General features: G+C 44.2%; 1 protein-coding gene across 3 annotated transcripts in view; it reads left to right on the forward strand.

Annotated features, from left to right (window-relative positions):
- Positions 1 to 6,250: 6,250 nt before the first annotated feature.
- LOC310880777 (ligand of Numb protein X 2-like) overlaps positions 6,251 to 13,989 on the forward strand; it is a 32,013-nt gene continuing 24,274 nt past the window's right edge. Inside the window, exon 1 of one of the 3 annotated variants that reach the window (XM_083797102.1) lies at positions 6,251 to 6,442. The gene's annotated coding sequence lies outside the window, so the exon portion shown is untranslated. Of the gene's footprint in view, positions 6,607 to 6,685; positions 7,057 to 13,989 lie in introns of those variants that run through there. The other 2 variants (XM_083797101.1, XM_083797103.1) reach the window with 2 other exon arrangements.

Genomic DNA, 13,989 nt, shown 5'->3' on the forward strand with positions numbered 1-13,989 from the left:
TGTAACCTGCCAGTTTTCATGGGGTTTAGGTCCATAATTTTTATTCCTTAACATACTTTGCATAGCTATTAAAGTACCAAAGTACACTGTCCCACCGATGATGCCTAATTTCACATGTAGGACTTGCAGTAATTTCTTGAATCCAGGTGCAGGCTGCATCTGTACAGCTGTATGAAATACCATCAAAAATAGGCTACAAAACACTTTGAGGTATTGCTCCCAAAATATATTGTTGAGGCATGAACCAAGGGGATCTCTGGTTTGGTTTTCCACATGTAGATGCCTTCCTAGCAGAGAACACTGCACGGCCAAGCAGAACACAAACAGTCTCTGTCCTAGAAATAACCTTGCAGGATGGGAAGAGGACTGGTGCTGTGGTTATCCAGAGCACACCCACTAGCAGAGAATTCAAAATGAATTGTGATTAAAATTCCCAGAACTCCTATCTCAGATTATTTCACACTTACTCTGGAGAAATAAAGATGCTCTATTATCTGGAAATAATTAAAGAGCAAGACCCGAACATGTTCCCAAAATATCACTCTATGCTCCATACTCCTCAAGTCAGACACTCTCATTCCTGCTGCTACCAAACTACCGTGGCAGGGGATTTGCACGCACTTAGGTGCGGTGCTGCAGACTTCCTGCAACTCCTGCTCCTGCAGGAAAACCGCAGCAAGCTGCCACGGCCTCGCCTGGGACTTGGAGGGGAAGAGTTTCCTGTTAGTGGACAGGATAATACCCCTTGACATACACAGCCTTTTCCTCTGACCCAACTGTCCAAGCAGCAAACAGCGTTCATAAACACAGACAGCAGAAAGTCAGTGTTTGTTTTTAAACAGTTAACAGAACAAAAGTGGTTAGAGGTCAAATTCTAAATTTGACAGAAACACATTTTTTAGTTAATACCAATACTATATCAGAGAGCAGCAGTACCTCCCAGGCAAGCAGTTATACAGATAATGTTCTTGAATTGGAGCAAGTCTAATTAGTATTTGTTATCAGTTTTAAAAGAACAGTGTCGAAATTAGGGGCTATGAAGAAAATTGAGCACCATACTTGCTTTACAAAAATAATTGCTAGAAGCTTGATGGTACCTTATCTCTTTTTACCCTTTCCAAGAAGTTAATAAGACAAGGGAGTCAAGACAGGGGTCTCAGCACTACAAAATATCAAATCAGTCGTGTGAAGTAATAATGGAAAATTCAGTGGGACCTGAAAATTGGCGTAATGAAATGCTATTTTACTTGTTGCTACAGTATCTTTCTTGATAAAAGCTATGTTTCTGAAGTATTATTTAAAATGTTGCAAGAGAAGCATTGTGATGAAAAAAAATATGTTGGTTAAAAAGCAGACGCAACGTTTCAACAATATTCTTTAAAGATTATGAAATAGTCATCAACATTATTCAGAACAGCAAATTAGGAAAGCTATTTGTTTCATGTACCTAGTGCATGTGTTATATTAGCTGTTCCACTGTTAAAAGCTAGCTGGGCTACTCCTGTCCTAAGAAAAGCCAGACGTCCTCTTTATATCTGCCAACAGACACTTTTCTATAAGCAAGGAATCAATCTGCTTACTTTTAGTAAAAACATTTTACAGAATCATCAGATAAAGCAACCTGACATTGTTAATAACTAGCCACTGTTAATAAAACTCCACAAAGAAAGACGATAATATAAAATAGCCCTACTTTAGTGATAACAAATGCAAGATATTTATGCTACATTTCTTAGTACTCTACTTGTTCCACTTGCAGAGTTCAAATAATGGGACACTAACTACTACCTGGGCATGTACAATGCATATGTAAGGATAGTTTGCAGAAAACAAATAAAGCAGAGCAAAAGGAACTAAGGTACTATAGAATCTGGGGGATGAATGCAAGCAATATGTTCAGCACCTTGGATTTTCCAGAATCCACCATGCCTTCTTGCATGCATACCTCTCTTGGTCTGCTTTCCACAAAAGGGAGATTCCATGCCTTTTAATCATAAATTCCTGGGATGATTCTCTCTCCTTGTTTGTGGGATGTGTTTTTTTTTTTTTTTTTTAAATTGTGTTTACATTCTTGTGTGTGGGTTGGGAATTTAGGTTTGCTTGTGATGAAACATCAAAGTTGGGTCTCAAATTAATCCTGTGCAGTCATTTATTCTTTGTACCTTCCCACAAGAGGACAATAGAAACACACAAGATACCAAGCTTTATGCAACTGTAATGGGATTAAACTAACCTTTAAACCTCTGCATGATAGGATTTTGCTTCTCCATTCAATTTTCCTACTGCTACTTTTCCTGTTATTTGCATATGGATTTTCTGTCTTCATTTTCAGCCTTGACAAGAAATGCTTTCTAGATCTTGACATGAAATAAAAAAAATAATACTAACTAAATATACTTGCATGTTTACAGAGTATATGTAGTTCTGTTCATCAGAAGGTATCATTTCAACCCTGATGTATGCATTGCACAGGTACATCACCTTCCTGAACATGGACAGCATCACAGTGGTTACTGTACCAATTATGCCATCACAGGCAGGGAATTATCAGCAGTCAGAGCAGATGAAAGCTGGAACTGAGACTGCTGTATTTTTTCACAGGGAGTCTTCTCAGTTATCAAAAAATTCACAAGTAAATTAACTGAACTGCTAATAAAAAAAAGCCCTCAAGTTTCCCAGAATGACTTTGGTATTTTAAAACCAACAGCACTAGAGAGTAGAGATGAACCGTGGGGTTTGCAAGAGATGCCAGGAAAGAGACAGCACATCGACCTTCTCTTCAATGTAAGGGTAACCTAAGTTATAATTTGAGTGTTCCCAGAGAAACTATTTCTCTCCCAATCATTGAGATGTTTTTAATGCAAACTGTTTACATCTGAAACAGTATGAGCTGCTATTCAAAGTCACACAACACATTAACTGCTAGCACAACAATCCAGTAAAGCAATCAATTTATGCTTTGCAGTCTGAATATTCAGCTGTGGTTTGAGGTACAAATCCTTCTTCACTATGATCAGTTTCATATTTAGCCACTTTGCTCCACTATTGCTTGCCTCTGTACCAGTAGAGAAGAATAAAATTCATCCATAACCTCAAAGTTATAAATTAGATGACTGGAGAACTGATCTATCTGGCTTAAAAAACCAAACATGAATATATTTTAAATATGTTTATATAACTTAAAATATATTTAAATATTTTCACCTGGATTATTGTTCAGATGGATGAGTGTTTTGATCTGGTTCATGGTTCAGCCACACAAAAAGCTGCAGACGCAACTAAGGGATGGTATGCTGCATTGCAAGGGTAGGAACAAGGAGCTGCTAGGAACCAGTAATACTGCAAAGACTTCATGTCATCAAGCCACAGCATTATTTACAGCGTGGCTGCTTTTGCCTGGACTAGGGAAGAAATTAATTTCAGTTCCTTACATTTGTGTTAGCTCTGCAGCAGAGACCTGTATCCTCCATGAGTCTATTTAGTAACCATGACTCAGTGATTCCTTTATTGCAAAGCCAAACCAAAATTCCAGCACACTTATACAATAAACTTTCACCATATCTTAATTATATGTGGGCACATTGTCCACTCAGAAAAACAGGTCATCAGACGTGATAAAAATCTCCAGCGAGTGCTAACTAGACAGAGCTCCTAATTTTAAAGGCTTGCACCCATTTGAAATTTCCCTGGGGTTTGCCTTCCCAATACCCCAAGCTCACCCACACATTTCCTGTCCTCACCAACCGAGCTGTAGGCTGCATGAAGGAGAGACTGGTTCTGCACTAAGGCTTAAATCTCTGCCCCACAGAGCACAGCTTAAGCATTTGCCTGTTTGCATGCGAGCCAGCATTCAATACAGATGAGTCCTGGCTTAATGAATACAGGCTCTGAGAGGCTGGCAGACATGCAGGCACAGTCCTATGCCCCTACACCAGGCTCTGGTGCTCCAGAGTGAGCTGGCAATGCACCCCCAGCAGTTACACAGCTCCAGCCTGCCGCTGGCTGCTGTTCCCTCCCTAACCAGGAGCTTAATTGCACAGTCTCAGTGCAGTCAGACACTACACTGCCAGAATATTTTTTATTCAGAATGGTCTGAGGATATAACACCTCCCATCCTTCCTAGCCATGTCTGGCTCAGTGCTTCAGAAAAAATCCTAACAAACAATTAATGTAGCTGAACCAGAGTCTTTGCTAATTTAGATCACAATTCTCAGTCAAACCCCTACAAAAAATACCTTTCAGTCTGCATCCCATGGTAAGATGGGTCTCATGGAAAGAGGACACCTTGCTGGGGTACCTTGGCTCCACTGGATTCCCAACCTAAATAATAAAATAAATAAATAAATAAAGGGCCTTGTTACATTTTTAGTAAATATGGTGCATCTACTATGGGCTCACCTTTGCAAAACAAGTATCCTCTCATAAGCTAACATGGCTCACAGCTCCTCCATTGATGACTTGGATATACAAAAACAGGAAACAGATTTTCTATGCTGTAAAGAATCTCACAGAATGCTTGAGGTTGGAAGGGACCTCCAGAGTCCATCTAGTCCAAGCCTCTGCTCAAGCACGGTCACCGAAAGCATGTTCGACAGGATCACATCCAGGTAGGTTTTGAACATCTCCCAAGAAGGAGACCCCACAACCTCTCTGGGCAGCCTGTGCCTGTGCTCTGCCACCCAGATTGTAAAGTTCTTCCTCATATGGCGATTAAACCTCCTGTGGTTCAACTTATACCCATTACCCCTGGTCCTGTCACTGGCCACCACTGAGAAAGTTTGGCCCCATACACATAACATGGTCCTCTCAGGTATTTATAGAGGTTGATAAGATCCCCTCTCAATCTCCTCTTCTCTAGGCTAAACAAAAAATAATACAGAAAAAAATAATACAGAAAATTTAATGCAGGATTAAGAAACTGAGCCAGATTGGCCCATGCCTAAGATTAAAAGCTAACTCTTCTCTCTGGACGAACATCATTCCAATAGTCTTACCTGAACAGCAAACTACTAGTGCCTGCTGAAACAGAGGAGGTGTTTTCAAGGCCTCAAAAGCACTCACTCCTCTTTTTATTCACGTCTACTTCAGCAACTATGGGACAGGCCTAATGACAACATGGAGACAGGTGTGTGCTAGTTCTACCTGCACTGCACATTACATACATTAATATGCAAAGACTGCATTGCTAATAAATCCTCTAAAACTATGGTTTGATGTTCTGTTTTTATTATTATTATTCACTGAACTGCTTGTTTAAGCAGTCTTCTTTGTTATGTCACTGCACTGCCCTCTCATATGCAATATGAGTATTTCCAAGGCTGAAAGAAATGATAACCCATAAGATATTACAGTTATTATTATTATTACTTGCCTGAAAGGATTCTAGTTCTCTATGGGGACCTGAATATGTTCTGGCACAGGGAAAGGCACAGGACATGGCCAGCAACTTCTCTCCCTTTTGGAGGAGTTACTAGCTCGGACATGGTGCTGGGCCAATGTAATCTGACACCTTTTGGATCCCTCCTGGTTCAGTGTTTTGCTAGTTCGAAGCACGTAAATTACAGTGAAATGCCCACATCTGAACACGGGAAGGTGGCGATATTTACAGTTTATAGAAACAGCACAGCAATTAGCACTCTGTCATCTGCTATCACTGCACAGCAGCAGCAGGTACCCCATGGCCCCACAGCTGGCGGTGGGCACTTGGCTCACTGGGGCTGACAGGGGCTCTCACAATTTGCCTTCCTAACAGATGAAGAACAAGCCAAATACTTTCAGATGGGTAGTATTTCTGCCAGAAGGCAAAATGTAAATTTCAGGAACAGTCCCCCCCTCCCCCCCGTTCTGTTTTTTTTTTTTTCCTGCCAGCCGTGTCACTGGCTGAACTGTAATTTATTCCCTGCTCTCCCAACAGCCTCAGACCCACCAGGTTATCCCATCTTCCATTTTACAGGGGTTTGGGGTAAGGCAGAGGCCGGAGGGAGAACCGACACCCCCGTAGCGGGAGCAGCACCAGAGCAGAATCACCTCAGGGAGCCCCCGGGGATACCCCCAAACACACCCCTCTGCCCAGGGAGCGGGACCGCTCCCCACAGGGTGTCCTGCTGAGGAAAACTTCGTATTTTTTTCGCAGGTGAGCCCCCAGCACCCGTCCCCCACGAAGGGGACTGGGGCGGCTGAGGAGAGGATGTGAGATCGGCGAAGCCCTGAGGGGGCGGCACACAAAATGGTGCCCACGACGCCACGGCGCCCTCCACGGGGCGGGAGCGGCAGGGGCAGGGGCAGGGCTGCCGGCGGGGTGGGCGGCCCGGCTCGGCCCGGCTCGGCTCTACCCGGCCCGGCGGGAGGAGGGGAGCACGGCGGCGGCCAAGGGCGGGCCGTGCCGGGCTGAACCGTGCCGGGCGGGAGACACCTGGGCGGCTGCGTTGCCTCCTCCTCTCACGTAGGTTTCGACTTTCATCCCCGCCCGGAAACTTGGTGGAGGAGCCGCGTTCGCCCCGCCGTCTGCAGGGCCGAGTTGGCGCCGGGCTTCCCTCTCCTCCTCCCTCCCCGGCCCTTTCCCTTCCCGGGGGGCGCGCGAGCCGCGCTCCCGTCCTCTTCCTCCAGGTGAGCGGCTGGGGTGAGGGGGGGACCTCGCTCCTCCCGGGGCTGCGGCCGCCCTAAGGTGCGAGGAGCGGGGCGAGGGCCGTGCTCCAGCCTCCCCTCAGCTCCCTGCGGGGCCGGGCGGGGCTGGGGGCTGCTGAACGAGCGGCTTTTGTCGCCGTCCGGGGCTTGGCGACACAGGGCGGGGGTTCGCCCGACCGCCCCCGGGGCTCGGCTCTGTGAGGGGACCCCGGTCCCGGCGGGACCCCCGAGCTCGGTGCCCGGGCCGTCGCAGGAACCTCGAAGGGAGGTGGCGAGGCAAAATTTGTCGGGTCGGAAGGTGCACCGGGGTTAAGTCGGCGAATTTGGGATGCCGCGCTGATAATTGATGCGGAGAAGCCTATAAATAGAAATCGAGGTAAGAGGCAAAGGAGAGGAGCGTGATGGTGTGGACGTTTTGGAAGTGCCTTAAAGGTAAGAAATACATGTGATTTCGTAGGTGAGGTAATGTTCTGGAAGAGTTTGTAAGAGGCTTGGAAGGAGATGTGTGAGGGATACCATAGGACTGGAACACTTCTGTTTTATTTTAGCTAACAATACGGAGTTAATGAGAGGCTTAAGGCTGTGCAATACCAAAAGGGACAGGCACCTTGTGCTTCGTGTCCCGGTTGTGCATGCTTGACATCTCTCTAGGTCTGCCATTAGCCTCATTATCCGATCGGAAATTAAGAGCCTGGGCAGCAAGGGGCTGGTGCCAGCCCCGGAGGTGGCCAGGAGAGCAGGGCTGCCCCTTTCGGTGGCACTGCAGGCTCAGTTTGCTGCCAGCTCTTCCCAAAACGACACTTCCAGTCCCTTGAGCAGTTTTTTTGGTCCCATTTTATCTTTGTACAGTAAGGGATGCAAAAGGAGGACCTCCCTGATGCTTGCCAAACCAAAAAAACAAGTAGGGTCATATTTTCACTTTCTGCTCTGGTTTTACCGCCAAGGAGCAGAACAGTGTAAAGGCTCTCTGTGGAAAACATTATTCCAGCCCAAATGCAGATAGTAAGTGCTGTGAGAGGCCTCTTCTGTGTCAAGGGTAAGCTGGGGCAGGGTGACAGCACACGAGTCAGCCCAGGGAAATTTCTGTCGCTGTCATACAGCCCCAGAAGTGTCCAGTCTAATATCCTGTAGCCTCTGGAGGCTCCAGAGTAACCCAGGGTTTAGGTGGCACGATGTAGTTTAAGGAACTGTAGTTATCCTCCTGCAGCAATGTCAGTTGTGTGCTGCGCCTCTGAGGGACGGCACTGACGTTTGTCCTTGATGCTTGAAGGCCAGAGCTCTTTGGCAGTTCTCCAGTAAAGGGAAAGCAGATCGTGCACATGGCTCCTTCAAAACAAAACTTCTTTCTCTTAAACTGCAAGCTCAAACTGTTACACTCAAACTGTTCTTTTACAATATAGCTGAGCAGATGTAGCATGTCTGCTGCTGAAAGGGGTAACTCAGTGGTCATATTTATTCCCTCCCCCAAAGGGATTTGCTGCCTGAGGCAGCTCATGAAGTCAGAAGGGCACCAGTGCTTGTGCGGTGAAAAACAAAGGGGTCCTGTGGCTGGGGATAGAGCAGAGAAATGATAAACAGGAGGTCGACCTTTCGTGAGGTTAGCTAGCTCTTAGAAAACTGAGCTGTGTTGGAAACTCCCGCCTTCATTCACCTCCCTTACTGTGCCTGTAATTGTACAAATCTTGGTGCGTATGTAACTCAAATAATGGAAATGCACCGGCATAAAATCCAAAGAGGGGAGAGGAACCTGCAGCGTTCAGCAGAAGGGAAGCTTGTCTTGTTGAAAACCAAGTTTCTTTTAAAGTTTCTTACCAAACGAATAGCGAGAGAAGTGAGCTAGAGTTAACACACAAACCCAACCACTTGGTCTGGGGAACAAGCTGTAAGAAATGGAAGAAACAGCTCCAGAAGGGACCTGGTGGCTACATGACCTTCCTCTGCTCCAGAACACCATGATGTTCAAAGATGCCTGATGGAACAGGTTGAGGGTTATTTTGGATAGCATTAGTGCTAGATGAATGGCGATTCCAATAACTTCAATTAGCACTTGTAGTTAATGGTTTCTTAAACAATGATAACTCTGTGCTTCCCTAAACATAGTTACTGGATGAATTTACCTGTGCATGAAATTGTAGAATCCTAGAAATAGTAGGTGAGCAGAGTAAGGTATCTGTAGTTCACACAGCACTCCCTGCTGTACTTTCAACTCTTCATTGTGCATTGCCATGCACTTTTTTTTTTCATAAAAAAAAAAAAAAATTCCTGCTGAAACTGCTGTATCAATTTCACTCTGAAAATTTAGCTGCGTCGTTTCATTCTGATTGTGTACATCTTGCTAGAGTGGTTGCAGCTGTTGTCTTACAGGCTTGTATGTTTTGCTGATATATTACAAAACCCTCTTGTTTGGCTTTCCCTTCTCAGCTTACTTTAGTGGTGCTGTTCGTACAGTTGTTAGGAATTGTATTTGACAGTCTCTCCTCAGTTTATATTTCCTGATATATAACACACACAATGTTGCTCTAGGCTGAAACTTGCTGTAGAAATTTCTTGAAATGAATTGAGCTTAAAAATATGCAAATACCTGGTAAACCTTTTGATAATTTGGATAAGAAATTGTTCACGAGCCAGCTATGTCATCTAACATCTAAAGTGTTAGGGGGGATTTAGATGAACACAAACAGTAGGAATTGCTACGCTGGTCCAGGCCTCAAAACTCTTGAGGCTGAAAGGAGGGAAATGGAATAAATCTGGAGGAGTTCGGAGAGACAATCAGCAGCTTGCAGATGAAGGCTGGTTTTATGTATATACAATGTTCCCCTGAGCCTAGAGGGTCTCTGTGCAAATTTTTTGAAGACTATATTGCTCCTTATTTGGAATCATCTGTGGAAGGGAAGTACTGCAAGGGATTTTGTATTTATTTTTTTTTAAAGTGTCAGTCATTGTCTACTCTTTGCCTGGGCCTTAACTCATGTGAGCTTTGTAAACAGCTGGGGCAGACCTTCTCATTAAAAGCTGATTGTACAGCAGTTAAAAAAAGGGTTGAGATAAAACTTAACCTGCTCTTTTCAGAGTTTATGGGGCTCATCTGTGCCATTAGTTATTTTGCAGTTGTTGAAAGTCCAGTAAATCACAATCAGCCCTATTTGTAAAGTTCTCAGACTTATTAACCTCCCACCTCTAGACTAATAAATAAAGATAATTTCTTCTCATCTAGTAAAGCATTACTGCAGGTCTCTAAATAGAAGGGGAAAAAAAAAAAAAAGAAAAAAATCAGTCCCTGCCTTGTGAGCCTTAGAACTGAGGATATCCTCTATTAAATGGTCTCAATTGGTAGTGAACAAAAATTGCCCTATGACTATTTCAAGTAGGATCCCTGAAAATAAACATAATGGGTCTTTTGGGCCTTTTTGTGTTTATGACTGGAAAAAAAGAGCTCCCGTGTGAGGTTAACACCTGGCTACTTGGCTGCTCTGCCAGCAATCTCAACAGGCTGAGAACTGAGCAGGGCGAGGAGGTTGCCTCCCTGCTCCTACATATACCCCAACTCAAGGTCGTCCTGCGACGTGTTCGCTGGTGAGTAGGGAGGAACGGCGCCGCTGCCTTGCTCGGTGCGGAATGGGAGGACTTCGGTCAGCAGGGCTCTTGTTCCAGTTCTTCTAACTGGTGAGAAGGCCACGCCAGGTTTTTTTTTTAAATTACTTTTAGAACAAGGGAAAATACAACATAGATAACAATTTACTCATACTGTAAATATATGTGTAATAAGGTAAGATAACAGTGGTTCTGAAAGACCTGCCTCTGATACCAGCTTGGACACAGCTTTAAATCAGGTTAAGATTTGGGAAATCTCTTCCCCCCCCCCCCCCCCCCAAGCTGTGAGAGTTAAGTCTAAAGTCAACCAGATACACCAGGAGAAATGGTACGATGAAAAGGCATCATAAATTACATGTGCAGCCATACTTGAGCTCACGCACCCATAATACAGATGTCCTAAGCAGTAGACTGTCTGTTTAAAATGAGCTGTAATTCCACTCTGTGAGTCTTTAGAGGGGTGTAATCCTTAACAGAGAGGCTTCAGTTTGTTTCCCACTTGTGCTGCCTTGTGCTGCTGACTTAGAGCTGCCAGCTGTGGGGCAGGCCACTTCAGCTCCTGACTGCGTTCTGCCTGCCCACGGGCGCTGGCGGGAGTTGGAGCCGACTTCAAACCTCGCTGCACACCCCGAGGAGCTGCAGTTTGAGAACACGTGGGCTAGGGAATTAGTGCGGATTTTTTTTTTTAAAGAAGATAACTTGTTTTCTTTCCCTTTTACCATGATCTGAAGAGATACAAAGGGAGTTCCAGATTTAATTATCTTTTAATTCAGCTTTTTTAGTTAGGTGGAACAAGCTTGGGCTAGAAAGTACTTTGCACTGCTTTTGATAAAATGCCCTCGTACGCTGTGAAAGGAAGTCTGGGGTGTTGTGTACTGAGCAGGGCGAAACACCCTGCTGCTGCTGGTGGTGCTGCTGGCATTGAGCGTGGGCTGGGCGGTCTGGAGCCACCAGGAGAAGAGCCTGGGCCATGGGAAGTTTGATCTCCCTTCCAGCATAACCACCTCATCTGTGCTGCCTGTTTGTCACTGATAACCTGCGTCATTTGGCGGAGTTAGACTCCAAATGCCTGTTGATATAAAGGGATTCTTTCATAGACTGCTCCAAGCTCTTAACTCAAGAGTATTGTAAAAAAACTAAAAATAAAATCAGTGCTTGGTAACTGAGCCCAAGATTTGACTTGTTGTGAGTGACTGAAAGTTCTGATACTTTATCCTGCAATAAAGCCTCAGTGTTTCTGATGGTAACAACTGCAAGTGTGATAGAGATTAGTGCTGTGCAGGACTTTCTCACGAGACAGGCAAGGCCTAGGACTGTAGAAATGCCAAATGCCATACGTCTACCCAGAGCAACAGTCACTCTCTCCCTGCCCCCTTGCATTACTGTTAATTACATATGATAGTGATTGCCCTGGTAAGGATATTTAAACACGAATTTTTAAAAACTTGCAGTTGTATAATGCACAGTCTGCTTCGTCTCTTACGGGCCTTGGAAATTGTGATAGCAGATGTCCACTGTTTTCTGACCTGTATTTTAAATATGACGCCCAGATCACAAGTGGCTAACAACGTATGGGGTTTTATCAGGCTACTGCAAGAATAACAGCCACCAGAGACAAGCTCCTGCACATTACATGCTTATTTCATCTGCTGTAAACCATGGTGCTATTTTCTTTCCATAAATAAGGAATTTACAGGTAGACACAGATAATGATGTGGTGAGTGTGTCTGGTATTCAGATATTGCCAATAGACATGTGATCTTTACCTCCTGTCCTCAAAACCCAGTGTTGAGGAAAGCGTCTGTTCTACCAGCTATCTAGATGAACCTAAACATTAACATCAAGTCTCCTTATCCCTCTTTGGTTTGGTTTGGGACTTTTTGCTTCAATTGCAGGAGAAGTTTTTGGTTATTAATTACAGATTAGGTCCTTTATCCTTAAATTATAGTATTGGATTCCTCCTTTCTTTGCAGAAAACCTCATTCACAACTGTCAGACTGATTTTTAGGGGTGGAGTTGCAGGTGGTTGCCCAGTTCAAAGTGTTGGTGAGCTGGGGGTGGAGGTAGGGGTATTTAACTTCCGAGATAGATATCATTAGTTGCAATAGAAAAAGCTGAAGAACACACAAAGAAAATGCATACATACACATGCTGCTAGCGGTGATACTTCCATAGGAGACTGGGTCACATTCTGCAAAGAAGCAAATTGATTTAATTGGTAAAACAGAAGAATCTGCATAAGCTTTGTGTTTTTCTGACCATAAAACAGGCAACATGATGTACGTTTGTGGAGAAGAAAGGGTATAGAAAGGATGGTGAAATGCAGTGGAAACGTCTAGCAAAGGTGAGAAAGCACGAAGAAATAAATAAAACAGCTTCTCCTGCAGCACTTGTCTTCACTTTTATTTGCTGGTATTAAACTTATCAGTTTTTCAGAGCAGTGTATTTAAATAGTCACTGTCTAATCCCCTTGGAAGAAAAGTGGAGGTGGAAAACATTTTACACCCCAGTTTAATTCCTTAATAGAAAAGGGAGGAGACGGGAAACTTACTGGTGCTTGTTACCTAGATAATGTTAACTGAATGATAACAGCAGCCTCTCCTGCTCTGTAGGAAGAGTCTTTGAATTACATCTGTGCAGTCCTGCTGGTTCAGAGCCCGCGGGGTCCCTGGTGAGACCGCTGCAGTTGTGCAGTGGGGTGAGTGGGCTGAGAACCAAACGCACGGCACACGGGGTGGTGACAGGAGGGGACCAGAAGGACCAAGTTCTGAGGTTTTCCATGGAGCTTCTCTTTCTCATAAAATAAGGTGCAAGTTTGCAATTAGTACTGCTGATTTCTAGTAAGATTGAAAAAAATAAGTAATATAAAGCTAAGATTTTGTTGTTGTTGAATTTTCCAATACATTAAAAAAAAAGGAAATGGAAATCCACGTACCAAGCTGAGAGCTGATACTGCAAAAGTTGCTCAGGAGAATATTCCTTGGGGTAGTCTCGCTCTACTCAACCAAGCCTTATAGCACATCCCTCAGAATAGGGTTTCCTGGGATAATACGTCTTTTCTAGTCTAAGATGAATATGATTCTGATTCAAATTCATGAAAATACAATTGGCTTTCTGTTTTTCTGGTTGAGAAAACAGATACTTGCCCAGAAGTTCAAGCCAATTAAATACAAAATTGTCCAATGAGCACAAAAATGCGAGGGCTTTAGAATAAAACTTGTTTTCAAGTTTATGGTTTAAGAATGGGCAAAAATGATGGGGGACAATGAGATCTCTAACTTAGCAGTCTATATTTAGACTGAGCACAGTAAAGCAGCTCGGATGTCGAGTTTCTCAATCGAAGCATTGCAATAGGTGCTGAGCGGTGACCCTCTGAGGTGGCTTGTTAGAAACTCTTTGGCTTGAAGGCAAAGTTAATCATTGAAAGGGCTACTTCTTATATCGCTGCACAAACAAATGTACCATGTACCGAAGCTTTGACTTCATACTTGTACATCCAGTGGCCTAATCTTTAGCAATATCAGAAAGGAAAAAGAAAGGCAATAGGGCACTGGATTGTGTTGCCACTTGGAGGTATTGTGGAGCTCAGTGTTGTGGTTTTTGGAAAAACTGACCTGCTGTAAGCATTGCTTATAAAAATAGGATGTTTCGACACTATTTTCAGTGCCACTACTGTAAACTAAGGACAGTTCAGTCGTGGTTGTGAAAGACTGCAGCAGTGCACTGGAAGTGTTCAGGCAGGACACTGGTGTGTTTCGTACAAAACCTGTCCCT

The sequence above is a fragment of the Anser anser genome, assembly GCF_964211835.1.
Source record: "Anser anser genome assembly, chromosome: 13".
NCBI lineage: Eukaryota > Metazoa > Chordata > Aves > Anseriformes > Anatidae > Anser > Anser anser.